This window comes from Cavia porcellus, unplaced genomic scaffold, assembly GCF_034190915.1.
Source record: "Cavia porcellus strain 051 isolate PalLab524CR breed Dunkin Hartley unplaced genomic scaffold, mCavPor4.1 scaffold_9, whole genome shotgun sequence".
In the NCBI taxonomy this organism is placed as follows: Eukaryota; Metazoa; Chordata; class Mammalia; order Rodentia; family Caviidae; genus Cavia; species Cavia porcellus.
In genome coordinates this window covers 36,413,418-36,434,942 of record NW_026947492.1, presented here as the reverse complement: position 1 = coordinate 36,434,942, position 21,525 = coordinate 36,413,418, and the positions used below count along the sequence as shown (strand labels likewise).

The window sequence follows — 21,525 nt, the reverse complement described above, 5'->3', positions numbered from 1 at the left end:
CCTGGATAAGTATATTATGCTTGTATCATTTGTCACAGATTCATCTGCCTATACTGAAATTAATGTAAGAAGCTTCTGTTTATTGGATCAGAACTCTGATATCATTATTCAATCTGTGAGCTGCTCCCTATTTGAATCAATAAAAGGCTGGGAGGTCTTGACAAGCTGTATTTTTTTCAAATATTGATCTTGATGACCACGCTGGTGCCCTAGAGTCTAACCATTGATTTTAAAGGGGAGGCATGTCAGATTGGAGGCCAATTTTGTGCTATTAAACAGATCAGGTCTTGTAATTAAAGAAAATGTCAGGCTGTCATATTTTACAAGAGAGCCATGGGAATATTTTCACACAGTTTTCAAGCAAATTGGAAAGCATGCAGACCTGCTGGAGCCAAAGACATACACAAAAACCAGCATAGGCTTACAGGGAAACTAAATCGATATTCAAATGGTATGTGATTCATTGGCTTTCTGTATTCCCAGGACTCAGTGATTTAAGGAATAATTTATGATTCCTGGCTTTAATAACATGCACTGCTGCATCAATTTAAAATGCATCAACTCTTCTCAAAGAAAGTAGCATTCAAATGAAAAGCTAATTTACTGTCAGGATAATGGAGACTATCCAAACCATACTCGGCAGCCTTTGTTTCCTTTCAGTACCTACTGTAAATCATAACTTCATACTCCATTTTATGGCATAGTTCCTTTATTCTTCTATCAATTCTAAAATGATTTTCAGAGAACTTGTGAGAATAGGGCTCACCTTAATGTGGAAGAAACAGACCAGAAAACAAAGTCACATCGTTATTTGTTATAAATATAGAACGAGTGCTTTCTAAAGGTAAGAAGTTGCCAACTTTACTAATATAGAACTGTTACAAAGTATAGAAGTTTATAAATGGGAAATAAAATATTAAAAGGTAAAAAGCTACCAGAAACACAGATAAATTATGCCTCAAGTCTAAATACAAATAATTTTAAGCAATCAGAAAGTATTTCTTCATTATATCTTCAAACATAGATTTTGTTTTGAGTGTTCTCTTTTCTTCCTCACATTCTCATTAATACTTAGGTTAGGACTTTAGACCATGTAAACTTCAATTATTTCTGCCTCTCATTTTTGCCTTTTCCTTGCTGATTCAGTTTGCACAGTTATTGTTGACTTGTCTTCAAATTCAATAATATTATCTTTGACTGCATGCAGTTTGTGTTAAAACCCATAATTTGAGTTATTAATTTCAGGTACTGTATTTTTCCAAAAAAGGATGGATTCAACTTTGAATACATTATATTTTCATCTACTTTCTATATTTATCCCTAATTTGTTAATGATAGTTATTTTGAAATTATTTTCTGTTCACAAAAGTTCTATATCATTTTTGCATTTGCATATTTAACATTCTATCGATTTTATCATTCACTTCCTCCTGATTATTTAAATTATTCAGGATATTAGGTTTTGATGGTTTTTCTACTTTATTATGTAATACATATACACTGTGGACACTCTTGAATTACGCATTTTTGGTCTAAAATGTTGCACTTTGTTCGGGTTAGGGCTACTCGATGCTGAAAAGGACTACTTCTCAATTTGTTTGATTGGAACTACTAGATGTTTTATATGTATGTTTGTTATTTGCTTCCTGCATGTTACACATCTCTGGGGAGGGGTTATTAAAGCACAGGTATCCATTATCATCTGTCTTTCCATTCTAGCTGAGCAAGAGTGCTGACACCTTGCCAACACTGGGAGGCCTCTGGTTCACACTTGCTCTTTGCCTCAAAATTAGTTCACTGCAATATGTGATATATCTTTACACTAGCCCCCTTTATTAAGGACCTGTTCTATTAGAGCTGTAATAGCCCCAGTTTCCATTTTTATGTCATAGATCCCAGTATAGCATCCACTTTTACTATAGCTATCCCACAATACCTGACGCTATTCCAAGAGAGATTTCATTTGACTATGTTTGGTGGAAATTTAGTATGCAATAGCTGGATCCAAACCAGAATCATTGTGAATGAAGAGGCCGAGTAAAGACACTTAGTTTATGGAAGCATGGATGCAGAGCAGGGAAAGTTATTACCATGACCACATTACTATGACCCACCAGGCACACGCAGAGTCTTACTCTTCTGCTAAGGGTGTATCAATTCAGTGAAGTTGACATATGTATTGGGATTAATGCTTACACCACAAGTGCACGGTGAACCTAGAAAATGTCCTAAAGAATTGTACTCCGTTTATGCATCTCGTCTTGTACGAATATGGATTGCAGTGATTGTCTCATGGTGTATACATGTAAGAAAACTCCAGAGTGAACTCAAAACTTACCACATGTACCCCATTTAGTGTATTGAAATTATATTTCAAAATTTATGAATGTGTACACACATATTTACATATATGAATGCAGAGAGAAACAGTGATGCCAGTTAATATTTAATAGTGAATTTATAGTAAATAAGTCAACAGTAATTTTCAAATGCAATTTGGCAATATGCATCAACATTTTTCATTTTCCAAGAAATCAACCCAAGTTGAACATACGTGAAAAAGGAAATTTGTTATTGAAATAATAATATTCTTAACATTGGTTTAATATTTTGAACATTATCTAAATTCTGGCAAAACTTGATGCTAATAAGTGTTCACTGTCAATATTTGAGTGCCTAGCCACTTTTTTATGCTTTTATTTTGTAACTTTAACAACTATTGTTAAGATGACAACATGTAATATATCAACTAGTGATTTTATAATGTTAATTTTTTTTGAATTCTGTATTCTACTTTTTCTCATTTTTTTCTATTTTATTTCTTTAATGTTCTTTTCTTGTTTTAAATAAAATTTAAAAAAATAAAAATAAACATTAAAATGGCATGAATATGTAACATCATATTGTTAATTTTTACATTGCAAAAAATGTATACTGTAACTCACCTTTTTATATCTTTTTTACTATTTTTGAGGTACATTACATATGTCTAAATGCATTTATGAACACATTTTAATACATTTTGAAAAAATATATATTTTCAAATATATATATCCAATGTAACCACCATCTCAATCAAACTGTACAATGTTTCCATAACATGAAAAAGGTCCTTGTGATACTTTATTCTACTCTGTAAATACCCAGCTTTTCAGATTTATATCTACTTAGATGAGGTTTTCTTGTTTTTGAGTTAATATAAATAAAATCATAAACTATGTACTTTTTCTTCAGGTGATTTTTCTTAAGTGCTTTTGAGAGTGTTTCACTCAATTAGATGTACCCATAATTTTTATTATTTGCATAAATATTTCACAATGTATTTGGTCATTGTCTGGTGACTTTTTTCAATCATTGTTTTCTAATGAGCATGTATGTTTTGTTCTATATTTTGTCATTATAATAAATGAGCTTGTTTAGTTTTTAAATAGAATACACAGAGTATTCCTTCTTATCATTTCAAGATATATGATGCATTTTACAGATTGTCTGATTTGTTTAGATTTTTTTCAAATGATTTTATGTTCCATTATAAGAAGGCGATTGTTCTTTAACTTTTTTATTTTCTTATATTGCTACTGTTATATTTTGGTTTCATGGTTGTGGTGTTCTCCCAAACTGAGCTGGAGATTAAAAACTTAGCTTTCAACTAAATATTGGGGGAAAGGAGCCTGCCATCCTATGTCATCACAGCCCATCACTGGAGCTGGCAGGATGGAGGGTCATGGAACCAAGGAGCGGACAGTGGCTTGAGAACTGTAGATGATGGCCTTCTCACAGAAATTTGGTAGAATTTTTGATGTTCACTTTCTTTATACTTGCAGAATAATTTCTAGAGACTTTATTTTTTTAAACATAATTGCACCACAAAAATCTACTACAATTCCTTTCTGAAATGTGTTTGCTCAAACCAGGGGTCACTCTTAGGTACTTTTTTATTAATTGGAACACACTTATATTATCTTTTCTAGAAGTTAAATATGATGTAAGATTAAATTATTTTCAAATGTTTCTTAAAGTATACTTATTTTTTAAAAATCTAGCTGTTTAAATCTGATATAATGCTGAATATAATGTGAATAGGCAGATAACAAAGTGGCTCTACGAATTCTGTTTAAATCAATAGAATTGTCATGATAAGAAAATTTGGTTTTGTCTTCTGCAATTTTATCAGTTTAGTTTGTAACATAGCATACCAGTGCCTGTAGTTCTCTCAAAAATGAATAATTAAGAAATATTTTATTTTACCTATTGATAATTGCTTCTTGGGTTTGTTTTCTGAGCATTTTTCCAACTCATATGCTACTTTCTTTAAAGGTGTCATGATGACTGTTTTGTTGACTATAATTACCTCTTAGCAAGGAAAGAATTTTAAAGTGGTCACCAATTTGCTCTTTGACCATTATCAGGCCGCTCATTTGAAATGACGTGTTAGAACTATACTTGCAAAAATATGATCCACTGTGACTGGAGTACATACGTTTTATATCAGTCTAATAAAGAAAAAATAAAATAAGACGAAACCCCAAATTAAGTCATGTGTAATAGTGGCATATTTTTATGTTTCCTCAAGGGTTGCAAACAAGTAGTGATATTAAAAAAAAAAAAAAGGACTATGGTAGCCATTGTTGATTTATTATCTTGTTTTGAATTCCTGTATCATTTTCATTGTTTTGTTTTGATCAGCTTTATTGTGTTGTACTTTGTTTGGTTTCATTTTCTTTAGCATAAAAAATTAAAAGAAAAAGATGCAATTTGAAACATCTAGATTAAAGAGAGCATGTCTTATTTTGAAAAATTATTTTTCCATTTACTTACTTTTTAACCTAAGACAAAATATAGACCTTCTTAAAAACTTTAGATAATGTATTTGTTAAAAATCCAGAGTCAAACTTCTTTATAGGGTTATAGCAAATATTAAATAATAATGTTTCATTCAGTTCACAAGTTGCAGGAAATACAATTGTTCTCTCCATGTGATATTGGATATGTTCTACTGTGATATCTTTTCTTCTTATTTAGAAAAGCTGACTATAATGTGGGCAGCAGATAAAAAAGTGGCTGTACAAATTATGTGGCTTTGGTGCCTCTGTATTCTGCTTTGGATTACTGTGACATTAACTTCAAATAGTTAAAATGAAATAGTTAGAAAATTAAGCAACAGTTAATGAGAATTAGGTATATATAAGCCATTGGTATTTTATTCTCAAACAAGTTGTGTTGTGAAAAAATAGTAAAGCAAAGAAAGGAATTTATTTTTCCTTTCATTATTCCTTTAATTTATGTTTTATTCCAGGTCCCAAAGCAATTTAGTGACCAGAAACAGTTGGAAACAGAAATGTGGTTGTAGATCATCTATTAAAAAGAGAAAGAAACAACATAATGAAAATTGTTACGTTTGTAATAGGTTGGCAGAAAAAGAAGTGCTTTTTGTAGAAAGACCTCAGAAGGAGAAGGTACAATATGAATGGAATACTCAGAATCACTTTAGTTTCCACTACAATAAATGTTATATAGATGGATTACCCTTTCACTCTGCTATCATGTCATATTATCATAGATTTCCAGATGTATTTTCTTAGTGCTGCTATATTTTCTAAGATACTTAATTAAAGAGCATTCAAATATAAACCAAGTAAGTTTAAAAAATTATTAACTAAGGTCTCATCAACCAAATAGTTTAACAAATGTAGGTCATGATTCAGGAGCAAAAGAAAATTATCTTGAAATATGTAAATTATTGTGACCCATTTTTAGCTTGAATTATTTGTAATTTCACACAGATCTTACTTCTTTGATTATAAAGGTGGGTTTATTAATTAATTTTTCAATTGAATCTTTAATGTATAAGATAAACGTGCCTTTCTTGTAATTTATTCTAGTCTCAAGTCTTCAGTAGACAGCTAAAATCTGCTAAGAAAGTTTTAACATTGAAGCAGTGGGGAAATTCTCATCTATTGAGAGAGGACAAAATGATTTATTTGTGGTCTGTTGGGGATTCTTCCTGCCTGGTAAATTTAATTTACAACAGATCAAAGTTTCTGTTTATAAACTAAAACATATTACCTTTTCTTAAAATGTATATTTTAACAAAAAAATTGGTTCTTTTACAAGCATGACTGATTTATATAAAGTTAATATTCAGTAATTTTGCATTGTATGCTTATAAATTCATTTAATAATTTTTAATTCTTTTAATCTGTGCATCACAGTAATATGAAAGCAAACATTTATTCTAATAATTTATACCTGTAAGAATAAATATTGTGTTTGCCAATATATTCCATCATTCTGTAATACTTACACCTTTGTCCTATCTTATCTTTGTTGACTCAATTAGGGATGCATTTTTTTTTTCTTTTTCCTTTTCAAGGCAGGCACTTATGCTGCTGAGCTAAATCCCCAGTCCCAGGAATGTATCCTTAAAAAGACAGTCTGGGATGACTGTCCAAATGCAGGAGAGTGTTGAGGACATTCTGCGTCTAATGTGTCTGGGACAAGACTCAGAAAGTAGATTTGAATCCAGAGTAGTCCAAGAAGTGTTCAAAATATGAGGGCTTTAAATTCATTTGATGATTACACAAAACTTTCAGATTCATACAATCAACAAATATTTGATAAATTGAGAAAGGCCAGTTTTGAAGGTATGCTTAAGTAGTACTAAAACATTTAGTGGTATAGAATACTTCACATTCTCACTGTCAAAATATACCTAAAGTTTGCCACACATAAATTTCTATCTAGACAATTATTAATCTGATTAGTAAAACTAATTTTTATTACAGTCCTAGTAGTATTTGGTATGGTATAAAATTAAACAACTCACTACATATGCAGTCCACCATCATTTTTCTGAAATTATCTAATGATAATTCAGATACACTTGAATGGAAAAGATACATCTTACTTTCTACCACATGAAGCATTTTAAGTACTTTTTGTTCATTTCATGTATATATGTATGGCATACCATGTACACAGTTAGACATATATGGTCTCATTCCCAATAGGTGTTTTCATTTATTTTGTAGTGAATATGTTTGTAAAAGATAATTTTGCAATCATTATATAAGGGGAAATTTATAGTTTTTTTTAATTAGCACATATTAACTGTATATATTTATGGGAGTACAATGATATTACATGCACTATACAATGTACTAATCAAATTAAAGTAGCTAGTGTTTCTGTTTTTTCAATGTTTATATTTGTCATGAGCATGTTTACTGTCTTGACAAAGAAGAAAATGCATCTTTCTCTGGAGGAAATGATCCACCAGATTGAAAAGAAATATTTGAGCAAGGTGTTGGCATATAGCCAGAGGAATGAGTCAACACAATAACTATTAAGAAATAATGAAAGAAGAAGAAAGAAACAGAAAAATAGGAGGAGAAAGAAACAAACTGCCAAGAGAAAAAAAATAAAAAGATACTGGAAAATGTGGGCAGAATAATTGAAATATTCAGCAAATGGCTTCAGGGAAAGGGTAAATTTCTGTATAATCCTTAGTGTGGTTTTGTAAAGTTGTGGATTCTGCTTCATAAACTTTTGAGTAGAACTTAAGTCCTGTGTTTTCAACCTGGGCAATCATGATGTTGCAATTCTGCACAACACACTTTGCATAACAATGTAATAAAGAGTGCAGCAAATGTTGATGTTTATTGTAGACCCTAAGTCATGAAATAAAAAGGTAAGCTAATCAGTGACCATAGGGGACTATCAGATAATGAAATTGGAAAAGAAGACGTTAAATAGCTTTAGTCAAACATTTTGAACATATTGGCCAAGGGAAAACCACAAACACCTCTGTTCATAAGTGTGTAACTGGATTTGGAAGGCAACTAAGCAGATAGTAGCTCAAAAGACAAGAGAGTTTGAAGTTACCAATGAAACAAGGACAGGAAAAACTGTTAGGAGACCACTGATATGGCCTGAGTAAAAAATACCAGGGTAAAATTTAGTATTAGACATGAAAATAAATGCAGATCTGGTACCTATATTTGAGTTATAATTACAGGACAACAGCTGATTAGAGCAGAATAGTTGAGATAAAAAATACAGGTGTGTGTCAAGGCAGGAAATGGATGCATCATGTTTTACTGTGCTGTATTTCGAATTTGTCAAGCTGTGTTGAAGAAATTATGGGAAAACTTGTCACATTAAAAACTAAAAGAGTTATGGCGTGGTATAAAAATAATGAAGCTAAGAAAGATGTAAGGTGTACCTATGGGTATATTGATTAAACACTTAAAATCTCAGAAGATAAATGTTGGAAGTGGGCCACTGGAGTTAATAATTAGCAGTCAAAGGGATTGCACTTATTGAACATATTCTGCAAGGTAGTAATTTTTCTCACCTTCTTTCTTTTAATTATGAGACCATTAGTAACCTTAGCAATGACACTTTTGATTAAATGATGCAAATGGTAGAAAAGTAGATTAGTATATATCATAGGAGAGTGTGCGGGGTGGGTGGTGGTGGGTGTTTGGAAATGGACATGGGAAAGTAAAGCCCCATTTCTTTTAATTTGATAATAGAGTCTTCTCCCTTCCTTTCCCTTCCTCTACTTCCTCCTCCCCTCTCTCTTCCTTTCCTTCTCTTTTACAGAGAGAAATAGGTATTATTTTTATGGTGACAAATGTTCCTAATAAATTGTCCACAAGCTTTGATCCAAGACCAAGGGCATACTTCTGTAGATCCTGACAAACTGTTGAGTAAATTACTATATCCAAGATTCAAGCTAATGCTAACTACAAATCAGAAAGCAGTTGATGATGCCAGGCAGTTTGCCACTATTCAAAGCCATAGTGTCCCATCCCTTGAGAGAGGCATCCTTTGCCTGTCTCTTGGTTTTTACAGCACTGTACCAAAATCAAATCAGAGTGTTTCTGAAAAAAGGAAAGATACAATAAAATTCTCTAGAGTTAAAAAAAAATTGTCTCAAATTTCTTAACAACTGGAAAATCACTTCATTGTTAAATCATTTGTACAATATTTTGGACACTTTTCTCTCTTGAGACCTCAGAGTTATGAAAATAAACATTTTAGTGTTGCATATCTCATACATTGATGCATTTTACTCTCAAGTACAGATGAATTTGTGGTTTGGGTTCAGGGAATGAATTTTAATTCAAATCATTTCCTTCCATGGTATGTATGTTTATGCATCACAGAAAGTTGACCACAGTATCCTAACCATCTCAATTAATCTTCACTTTAGAAATTATGTTTTTGACTGAGTCAAAAAACACCTCTTCATTTCCTTGATGCGAAACAAATCCCTCTGCTTTGATTAAGAGCAATTAGAGTGGATAGTGATAGTGAATGTGCAGCTTCCAGCACTATGTATCAAATGGTTACGGGCTTTGGCGCCCAGCCAGGCTGCCAGACTGCTTTTCATGGTGTTACTCCACTGGCAGGACCTCTGTGACATTTGTGCCTTGACACCAGAAGTGCTGACAGCTGCTGAGCCAGTAGTGTAAACTCTCGAAATCCCCCCCCACCTTTTTTTTTTTTTTTTTTTTTTTTTTTTTTTTTTTTTTTTTTTTAGCTTTATCTGCTTTAAGGGAGTCTTAGGCTTCTCAGAGTACAGAGTCTGCAAACTGACTTCAGCCACTGGCTCTGTGAAGGTATTTTTAGGTGACATCTGGAAAGTAGTTTGTTCCATGACATTGATTTTTGGGGAGATAAAAGATTTTTGAGATGGAAGACACATGTGGTGAATGTGTAACAAATGGCAGTAAAGGTTGCTCTGGGAGTTCATGGCTTTGTGAAATGAAATATTTCAACAACCAATTTTTTGCTCAGTTATTTGCTCCTGGCAGCCCCTTTGACCTTGCTAACTGAGGGACCCCAAAAGGACTATAGAAGAAAAATTGTAGTTATCTTGAAGCTGAATCGTATTCTTAACTAATAGTGACAGGTAAAACAGTATGACTTCTAGTGGCTGCAACTAATGACAGAGCTTTGGGCTACAAAAAATCAGAAAGGTCAGAAGGCAAGTATACACGTATGAGAAAGGAGTCAAGTGACAAAAGGTTGAGAGCAACATTAGAAGCTTATTTTTGGAAAATTTTTCAGTTGCTCTTTGTGTTTTCGGGGTTATTGATGTGCCAGTGTGCTGCTTACAATTGCATGTTCTCTAGAGAGCGCAGGAAGAAACACAGCTACTTACTATCAGTGAGCCATTCTGCACTGGTGGCTTGTAAAAAATATAGTAGACACCTTTTTCATCATTGTAGCATTGTTACCATCTCTGTCTTACAAATGGGAAAATTCTTCAGTTAAACATAATTAACTTTCCATAGTTTGAAGAATGTTCAGGAGATAGTCTATAAAAATCAACAGTTTCTATAAGAAAACTTTCCACAAATGTTTTAATCACTAATACTTTATATAGCAAATCAAAATTTTGAACAAAAAGTCATGTTTTTAATTTGATAACTAGTCTTCCTTTTTGCATATTTCTGGAAAATATATTTGAAAGCTCATTGCATATATGCAATGAAAAGGTCGTTAAATAATATGTACGTGCCCACAAATTTAAGAGACTATTTGAAAGACATGTATTTTCTTAGTAACTGTAAATAAAACCACAGGAAAAAGGAGAAAAATCTATAAGCATAATTCTTTTACTGTAGCCATTACATTCTGTTTTCTTCATGACTGATCTGACCTCCAGAGAAATTGAGGTAACTCTGCAACATTGTGCAACTAATGAATGGCATTCAGCATCCAGTTTCCAGTTCTGGGGTTCTTTCTAATGCACCATCCTGAACATGCTCAGAAAGTCACAACATGAGAGAGATTTCCCAGAGTGCATGTTGTGATTTATGTCAAGATGAAACTGCAACTGGAGAAATAATGAATAAATTAATTAAATGATAGTATCATAGGAATTTCAGAACCATTTGAGGTTTAAGCACATTTTTGGTAATTGATTCTCCATTGGACAAATGAAGAGAGACTCACATATTCCAAAAGATCCAGAGGGAAGTCTGAATTTTTTTTTTCATTTCATTGCTAATGAGCCATTTTCACCTGACTTCTGCTTCCATCGCTCCCCTTGAAGAACCAGCTGTCAATTTCCACAGTTGAGCAGGTTTGGTACCAGACAGGTGGCCACAGGGTGGAGAAGACATTATGTCAGTGGAATGTATTTAATCTCGAATTAGGATGATCCACCTGGTATCATTAAAAAGTAACTGCACATCATGAATGATTAACTACAATATAATCAACACTCAGCACTTAAACTCAAAATATCCTTGAAGTGATAAATAAGAGCATGTGGCATTAATTGAATATTTGAGAAGTCTTACATTCAGTGCTAGATCAGTAAAGTCCATTTTAAAATGACATATTTTTATACCTAATTTTAGGAACTGTGGCTTGAATTATATGATTCCAGATCATATTTATACATTTTGCAACCTGTATATTATAGATTTTCTGAAAACTTTCTTGTTATTAGTAACACTGATTTGCAGTTTAAAATACCAATTGGAAATGTGTGATAACCTGTGATACTTAATATGGATATATGTATGGTCACTAGTGTTATGATTAGTTTTTATTTTGAATTTTATAATTTTATCATTTTAAATTCTTAATATAATTTAGAAAAGTTTCTGTATCCATCAAATAATATCCTTAACCACATGACTCAGCTTATCTTCCATGTCCTCACTATAACTATCTGTGCTTCATTTATTTATTATTTTTCTTCAATATAGAAGTCACCTTCTCCTGAAAGCTTTCCTTGAATGTCTAGTAATGGGCCGGATGGTGTCTCTGTGACTTCACAGCACATAGAACAACCCTTGTTATAGCAATTATACAATATTGGAAGTGACTGTTTACAATCACTTCAGTGAGCTGATGTCTTATTGAACAAAACAGCACATATAATCAAGATTTTTATTTTGTTTGCTTTTGAATTTTTTTATTTTAAAGAGAAAAACCAATAAAAATAATACAGAATTTATAACAATACAGGAAATTAGCAGTGGTTAATACATAGCATATCGTTATTTTCAAGGTAGTTGCTCAGATTACAAGATATAGGCATGCAAAATTGATCAGTGTAATGGACATATTGTAGTGGACACATAAAAAATGTATGTTTGTAGAGTCAATTAATTGCATACATATTATGAAATAAAGAACTGTGAGTACTAAATTACCCATGTCCATTCAAATATATTTCCTATTGGATATTTGAGACATCATTCTGCTATAGTGTGAAGAAAATTTTGAAGTGGGCTAAGAATGAAATCCATGAAGACAAATTTATTGGCAAATACAGAACAATGCATGTTAAAAAATGGATTTTGGAAGTGAAGAAGAAACAGAAGAAACAGAGTTGATATATATATATATATATATATATATATATATATATATCAATTAGATGTAATTATGTGATGATTTCCAAGATGATGAAGGATGAGGGGTCAGAAATGGCTTTAAAATTTGTGTCTTATATGGCAGAGTGGGGGTTAAAATTATACACAGAGAGTGAAAGCAAACACTAGAGTATGAGAAGATCATTGTGGGGTCATTAGGAAGGATCATTACAGGAAGTAGACATAGTTTCTACTTTAAGGGTTAGATATGTTAATTTTGTCACAAATTTGAAAAACTCGAGAAAATAGCATAAACTTGAAGACTGTTTTATTTTGCTTTGTTTTGTTCACATGTCAAAGAGATAGCCAGGAAGGGGATTATAAAAGATGAATTAAAGAAGACCAGGATGAAACGTGGATGAATCCAACACTAAGAACTTTCTTGCTATATTAAGGAAAAAGATAAATGGAATACTGAGATGGAAAAGAAAACAATGAGGAAATAATGAATGTGAGGTGTAAAAGTGAAATAGTACCTATTAATATTGTTTTTGTGACCCCACGTTTATGTTAGAAAGTGTGAATTTGGGTAGTAGTTAAAGGATGTGACATTTAGAAAGTACAGTAGTGCAGTAGTCAGAAATCTTATATGGACTCAGAAAATTGCTGACTTTTACCAGTTTGTCCAATAAATATAACAATTTCCCGTAGGTACAACTGATGTAAACATGAATCAAAACGATCATGCTCTTTGATGAAGACTATTAGCAACTTAAATATTTTTATCAATCTTATTAAAATATACCTCAGCTTTATCTTCATTGTTCTTAAAATGGAATCTCAGTTGAGAGACTCTGGTCATTCTGAAGTCATTTATCTAATGTTTCCAAATCTGCATTCCAGGTTAGAATTGCAGATATGTTATCTTTATGGGGATTTTGTTCTTTTGTCAGGCTGGCACATTCATAAATATATAAAATTATAAATGTTACAGAAATACAAGTTTTGTTGAATGAGAATTTCATTAAACAATGCATTTATTAAAATGAAACAGAGACGGCTCCACAATGCTCATTTTTTGCAAGTTACCAAAATAATATGCAAACAATTTTCTCAAAATACTTTAAGATATGAATCATTCAGAAACTTTTAAGAAAGAAGTGCTTTCAATTCCTTACATAAAATAAATAATAACAATAATACTACAGATACTAACCTTAGAACAAATTATTATAAAATAATTATAGAAACCATGAAAAGAGGAAGTTATTAAATAATCTATGATTATACATGAAAACTTAGTGTTATTATTCTACTTTACTATTAAATAAAAATTAGGAAAAACAATCCAAACAGCAGCAATTAAATATGTCTATTTTGAAATATTTTAAATATTTTTGCTATGGACAAAAGTCATAATTATTAGATGTAAAACTGAATAGAACTATGACTAAAAATGTTTAATAACAAGAAAGTTTTGCTTAAAGAAAGAACATTGAAATTGGGATCATTTTAATAAGAGCATTATATATTTTTTATTAACAGGTGTTCTTAAAAGATTGCCATTTAATGTCATTGAAGATCTATAGAACATCATTTTTGCATGACTACTGCAAAAGCACTACTTTACAGAAGCCAGTTCCTTTTTCAAGAGGACAATTTGGAACCTGCTTCAGAAAGCAGGTACTGTTTTTTTTTATTAAATACCTTTTAATTAATGTTGAGGAGAGTCATCAGCCTGAAATCCTTGTGAGTCTGTTATATAGCTCTTCAGTTTTTTAGCTTTATCTGTATGGTTGCAGCTTGGAATCTTACATATCCAAGTTGAGTATTTGTCTTTTCTTTGAAAAGAAAACAACTTCCTTGGTACAGTAAGCATTACTGCTATAAATATCCTAGATTTATTAAAGAGAAAATGGTAAAATATTTTGTTTTGATTTGATTTTTCATTTAATGTGAGTAGAATTTTACACAGAGAGGTTGTGGTATTGTTGAAAGCAGCAAAAGAAACAATACTGTTGCCTCCTGTTTCGTATCTTTTCTGGTGTTTTTCAGTTTGAAGGTAGCAATTAAAGTGAATAAGCAGAAAATTGTGGTAGAGATGTAGAGCAATCTCCATCAGTGCAGAGCATCTCTTAAGGAAGAGAGCTTTGATGCTATTTGCTTATGAAATTCATATATGATCAACAAAAATTACTAAATATCAAATGTGCATATTTTAAGCAAAACTTAACATTGTTTTAATTTAATAACAGTTCTTTAAAATACGGGATGGACATATATTTTATATTCATGACCAAAGGAGCACAGACTCTCTCGGATTAAATCCACTGTGTACTACTTAAATACAATACTTATGATGTAAGTTTTAGAGTCAACCAAGGAAGGGAATTCATTCTGCATGCCAACCTCTGATTTATCCATATTTTCTATTCATAAAATTTTGACAATATCATTCTCAGTTTCAAAGGTGTCACATACCTATCCTCTAATTTGTCAGGTTAATTGATCAAAAGTTTTGGACAGTTTACTCTCCAGAATTTTCAGTCTCCTGAAAATTGATTACAAATTGGGGTAAATGAAAGAATGTGACTAAATCTCTTTTTGGAGAGCTGTTGTATGGGAAAATAGAAGGATCATAGTTTTACCAATAGGTTTTATTTTTTTTTGCTACTAGCTACATTCAGATTCTGGCAATTCACTGCAGAAAATTTTACATTTCATATGTATTATATTCATTGCATTGAATTGTGCAATGTGCAATTTGATTGAAGTTTTTTAATATAACAGCTGTACTTAGATTTGTGGAGGATAACAACCATGCATTTTCTTAAAAAATAGAAAGGTAGATAGACAGACAGGCAGATAAATAGAAAATTAGATAACAGGAGAAGAGAATGGAGAGAGAAAAGATGAAATCCCAAACTATGGTACAAAAGTGAGTTTTCCCAAACTAAAGCATTGCTACAGTCTAACATTCGAATAATATAAGACAGTCTTTTCCATAGTACTTCTGCTTGGTACAAAAAGAATCATCTCAAAATAAGTTCTTTATACAAAATAAAATTAATTTAATAATCTGCAGTGTATCTACAATTTGTTCATAAAGTTTTTGCCCTTCACTCTTAATCATGATTCCTCTTAAAATGAACTCCACATTAATTGTATCCTTCATAAAAATCAGTGAATAGTAGAAAAAATTAAAACTGCACACCTTGTTTGCATTTTGCAATGTTAGAAACAGGTTATTTGTGGTGCCTATGACGTTAAAAAAAAAGGCCTCTGAATACAGCATAGCAGTTGGAGGAAAGGAGGGTTTCAGTGCTAGTGCTTACATCAGATAGATGATGGATATGCCATTTAAATTTATGCTAGACTTATCAGGAGATGGAACTAGAATAGAGTAATTGATTTGACCATCGGTGAACTGGTATATTCTATCAGTTATTAACTGAATTGTATGGAATTCATGCATTTTAACAAATTGCAATTTTTGAATGGAGTCTTTTTTGTCAACTTGTTAAGATGTTCTGGTTTCAAACAGAGGATGCAGAGCATATGTAACTGTACAAGAAACATATGGAAGCTGACTCAGCAGAGCATAGTTCACTCGAATCTTGTCACTCTTGCTGGTGCTCCTCCCAACTAATTGAAAAGCATGTTGGTAGAATAGGAAGCAGTTGAAATAAATGACAGACGCAGAACAGTGCGAAGCAGTCATAAGTGAATTAAAATTGATGGATCTGATTAGACTGGATTCATGGTGTCACTTTAAATAAAATTCCACTTCATTCACGCACTTGCAAATAATCTGTCATACAATCATGAAAAATATTCAAGGGAATGACTAACAGCTTCATCCTGACTCAAGTATTGAAATCTCTGTCCTGATAAGATGCTACACATATTGAGAGGTCCTTAGTTCATCCTTTCAGAATGATATGTCTCTCTCTGTAACTTACAAGATGCTTTCCATAAACCTTGGCTCAGTTCCAATAAGGAGAACTCTGTTCTTTAGAGAAAAGCCTCAGTGGTCCAGTTTAAGAGCTGACAATTTTCTTTTCACTGTGAAAGAAAACCTCCTTTTTATCCATATATGAAATTAGAATACTATACATAATAAGAATATAGTTGTTCTTTAAATTTTAAAAGTAAAAAAAATCAAATTTTCATCATTCATAGTTTTGAAGATTATATGAAATTAAAGAAAAACTTTTTGTATATACTGCTTTATGAATAAGAATTTTGTAAATCAGCAATCTTTCTACTTTTTAAAATGTTTGTACTATGACATCCATGATTAACTTAAAATAATGAGAGAAACTGCATTGAGATAATATTGTCTGAACATCATAAAGAAGTTTTTAACAATGGCAGTGTTTCTCATAATCAATGGAAAAGGGCAAGTTTTAACTGTCAGAAGGGGAGGTGGAACACTTCTTCATAAACTGTTATTCAGTAATAATAGCTTAATTGATTTTGAGGTGTTTGCTATAACATTTATATTTTGCTATTTGTAAAAACTTAGGTATTTTATTTTATTTTTTTATTTTAAAGAGATTAAGACAAAAGAGGGCAGAACAAACCAGATCAGAAAAGAACAATGTAAGCAACACAGCACTTCCAACAAGACAACTGGATATTAACAGTAGCTACCATACTGTCTCTTTCTTTGAAATAGTTGAGCGTACCTTCTCATCCAATAGTATCAAACAAAACAAAATAGTATAAAACCATTCAAGAGAATGAAATTATTATAGGGTATCCAGAACCAAATACAGAAAATGAACAATGACTACTATATTATCTCATTTTCCATAGAAAATTTGTTTATACTATCACACATATCAATATCCAATTAGACACAACCTGATAGAAGCAATGGAAACAGAAGAACAAAAATGGCACGACTTCAAAGCAAGATGATATTAATTCAGCAATGGCTTCCATTATGTCTTGTTTTCTTCTAAATAGCTGTTCATACCATCACACATAATAAAATCAAACAAAATAGAATAAAATCATTTCAACTAATGAATGAAAATGGTAAGTCTTCAAAACAATGTAAAGGGGAATCATGATTACCATAAAATCTTATTAGGTATGTATTTTAAACCACACTTGTATCTCTTTTAATAATAGTATACTTTGAAAAATTTTATAGCCAATAAGAAATATATGAAGATGTCTAAGTAGGTGAAGTACAATAGAGTGCTTGAAGAAGTAACTTATCTTATGCTATGAAATATTACACAATCTAAAGTTATATAAATTTCCTAGTCAGTGTTTATCTGTAATTATCAGTGGTGGAAATGAGAGAGTTGGTTTAAAGGCAATGTAGTGGATTGTCCCAAATTCCAGCTTATTCTTAGAAGATATATTGATAAATAAATATTTCTAAAATATGGCTCTTCAGGATGTGAGGGAAAACTTATTTTGTACAGAGAAGAAAGTAAAAATCAATAAATTGTAGTGGCATAATATAACAGAGATGAAAGGCAATCATAAATTGTGAACATACACTTTGGTTAACTGAATGAATACAAACTATTTCATGCATACTTACCAAGTAAATAGTATCTCTTGTTAAATTTTAATATTCTGAAGCAGACTCATAGAAATGCAAGAAATATTTACAAATAATCTAAATTGTTCTGCACTATACCTTTGAATGCCAAGGAAAATTGTTCAGACAAGGCAAAATCCAAACTGACTCTTTGGAATAGTTTTGTTAGCATAAGAAAATTTCCTTCCAATCCTGGTCCCATACAAGTGATGAAAACAGTCTGAATGCTGTATCACCTGAATTCTTTAAGGCTATCCTACAATATGTGAGAGGTATTTTTGAATGAGTCGGAAACTCAGTTGATTTCTCTGTATTCAAACTACTATAGAAGGAGAAATCTAGACTGACAAGTGATTAATAAGATACAGATTCTCACAACTATCATATTTGCTGCATATATTGAGGCAGGCATGACACATGGAGAGAGTATAAGATTTTGATTGAGACGAATTTAGAATCTAATATGTTACATTACTAGCTTGAGCTCTTAATTTTATGAAACTCAAAATTTCTTCAACTGTAAAAGTGGATAAAACTCATGTTTACAAGAATGCACACTTTAAATAAAATGTATGTGTACTTATATATACAATGAAACAATTGACATATCTTTGAGTGCTTTGTGGAAGGTGCTCAGATGTTTGTTATTTTGAGAAAATAAGTACCATAGTCTTTTCCTCTCTGAGTAGAACGAAACTTCATTGAAAGTCTGACAAAGTTTCTGAAAACAAAGATAAGATGAGAAAAAGATAGTGGAATGGAGACAAAGAGGAAGTGGGACAGTGAGGGGGGAAAATAAAAGAGAAAGGGGAAAGAGAAAGGTTAGAAATAGATGGGCCTCTTAGCATTAATAATGTACATCTAGATTTTTGTAGGATGTAAGACTAACATAAAAAATGTTACCGTTCTCTGTGTCAGAAATCATCATAATATGAAAAAATCAAAATCCTCCCATTCATAATTGAAATGATGATGATGTAATACTGTGCTTGGTTGTGATTGATGCAGAACACTGTTTCTTAAGTCTCAAATATATAAGATAGCCTAAATGGCTGACAACTGTTTTTCTTATTACCCATGCTCAAAAAGTTACATGCATGCCATTCCAAAGAGACACTCATGTAATAGAAGACAAGTAGGACATGTAGAAGTCCTGTCATTGTCCTTGCAGCTAACTTCTTGGGATGCTTCTTGGAGTCACATGGCCCAGTGCTGAAACTGCTTCATTGCTAATGATTCTCTAGAGTTTTTATAGTTTCTAATTGCTGGGAGGCTAACAGTAATCTAAGATTTAGCCGCCTCCTAGCATTTCTCTCTTCTGTAATGTTAAGTACCTAAGATCTAAATCTCTTTATTGGTTAAATGCTTTGACTTCAATTTTGATTTTGAGTGTGAAAGCAGTATAATGCATACTGAATGATATCCATGTATATTGTTTCTTCTACTTTATATCTCAAATAGTACTTTGAAACCTAGGTATTACATTGCAACCAGCCTGTAAACTCCACAATGCTTTGAAGTTAAACTATTCAATAATTAGAGAAAAAGAGCTGGGTGTTTATCTCAGCAGCTAAGAGCCTGCTCTGCAAACACGAGGTCGTGAGTTTTATCCCCGGCACAAAATAAATAAATAAATAAATAAAAATAAGAATAAAAAAAAAAGTTAGGGAAAAAAAAAACCCACAGGAGTAATGATGGATATGAGTCATACTCACAGGTACAATAACAGTTTATATTATGTATGGAAATTAATTTCATCTGTAAATTATTTATCTAGATTTAAATGTAAGTCTACATGCCTCTACAAATCTTAGTTCATCCTTAAATGATGGTCTATCATGCTCAGCAACAATATATATCAAAATTAGTAAATAGGAATCTCTATAGCTAATGTGTGGTAAGTTACTTAGATTGGAAAATTCTATACTGCAAAATATTTCCGAGTGATAGTTTTCTGCCTTAATAAATTTTAAGAGTCAATGTTATAGAGCCTGAAATGTGGAATAGTATTTCATGATGATACCATTTATTTACAACAACAATTGTTTCTTTTCCTTTTGAATATAATGTTATAATATCCTTATTTTCTATGTTGTCATTTAGAAATTGATACTTTTTATTGGCTAGTTCATGAATGGAAGGCATTGTACATTATCCCAAAACATCGGTTGTATCTGTTAAATTATGCACCATGGCACCAGTCTGTATTTGATCAGTTATGTTCTTATTGTGATTATCAATGTCATTCTAAACTTTAAATTTTGACTTTAAAGTTTATTTGTACAGGTCTTTGTAGTTACTTTGTAAAACACGCTTTTCTTATTTTGCTTCTTACATGTTATAATTACAAAGAAGGGCAACAATACATTCGGTAAAATGTTTTGATCACATAATTTAGAAGACTTTTGAGGCTCTGTTTAACATGAGATAGAATACATAGGTCAGGGAAATAAAAAAAGTTTAAGATTTGGGGTTGCTTGTAATCCTTATAAATTCTTGTTACTTCTTTCTGCTTTATAAAATGGTAGGAAACTATAAGACGTAACTTGAATTGCACACCATAAATTTAATTTATAGATGATATTCTTGTTATAATAGTGTTTTGTATTATCTGTGCTTCACAAATAGGTTGATAACATAGTAATTTCCTAATTATTTCCTGAATATATCTTGTAAAAATATGTTGATATTAAAGATGTCTCAGATTAAGCTAGCATATAGAAAAATTAATGGAGATACTAAAGGCTGTCATTTTATTTGGAGTAAAGAGAAGGTGGAAAATTAACTTTGCACCTATAATTCACTATAGCTAATCATATTTTTCTAAGATTTTGGTGCTACACTTTATCAAAGCCTGAGTTTTCTGGATCATTGAATTGTGTGTCATCTTTTAAATTTCTCCAATAGAGTTCATAGCAGATTTTCATATTATTTTTCTCATGATAATCTGTTTTACTACAATATAATAAAATACTATGCTATCAAAACTATGAATAAAATATTCATTTTCAACTATTAAATTTCTGCCTTGTTTCTCTCACACATGCACATCCACCATGTACCTTGGTTCATTGTTTTCTTATTAGGAAGTACAAATTATCAAAATGAGATCAAGACCTGGAGTTAAATAAAAATAAACCAAAGAAACAAAAGGCCACTGCAGATAAGGCTTGAGTAAGAAAAGTTATGCCCTTTCTCTTAGAACTTCTCAGACTCTCACAGCTACACAAACTTCTGTAAAATAAATTTCAGTGGACCTCATAATCTAGTTTCACAATTAGTGACAAATTAAAGTTATTAAAAATATCTCAAATTGATGCCATCATTTGACAGTTGACTTTAGAAACATTACTGCTAGAGCCTCTCTGGGTTGGTAAACTGGCTGCCATGCTGCTAAGAAAAACCTTGAGACAAGAGTAATAATTTGGTAGTGTTGACCCTTGAGGTAGAAAAAGTCACTGAGTACAAAACTATCCTGTTCAGCTGTAGAATAGCGAAGGATTATGGGCTGGAGCAGTAACAACATCTACTACTGAGGCTGAATTGAAATGAAGTCAGATTCTATGAAAATACCCAGGATGTTGGAACAGATCTCTTAGATGAATGTGTAAG

At 31.6% G+C, this 21,525-nt stretch overlaps 1 protein-coding gene across 3 annotated transcripts in view; it reads left to right on the top strand.

The window, feature by feature from the left end:
• The window catches only part of Cntn5 (contactin 5), a 1,085,282-nt gene that overhangs the window by 248,271 nt on the left and 815,486 nt on the right, over positions 1 to 21,525 (top strand). For 2 of the 3 annotated variants that reach the window (XM_063256195.1, XM_063256196.1), the window contains exon 2: positions 13,893 to 14,030. The exons of the other annotated variant lie outside the window; for it this stretch is intronic. The gene's annotated coding sequence lies outside the window, so the exon portion shown is untranslated. The remainder of the gene's footprint in view (positions 1 to 13,892; positions 14,031 to 21,525) is intronic. 3 annotated transcript variants of the gene reach the window in all.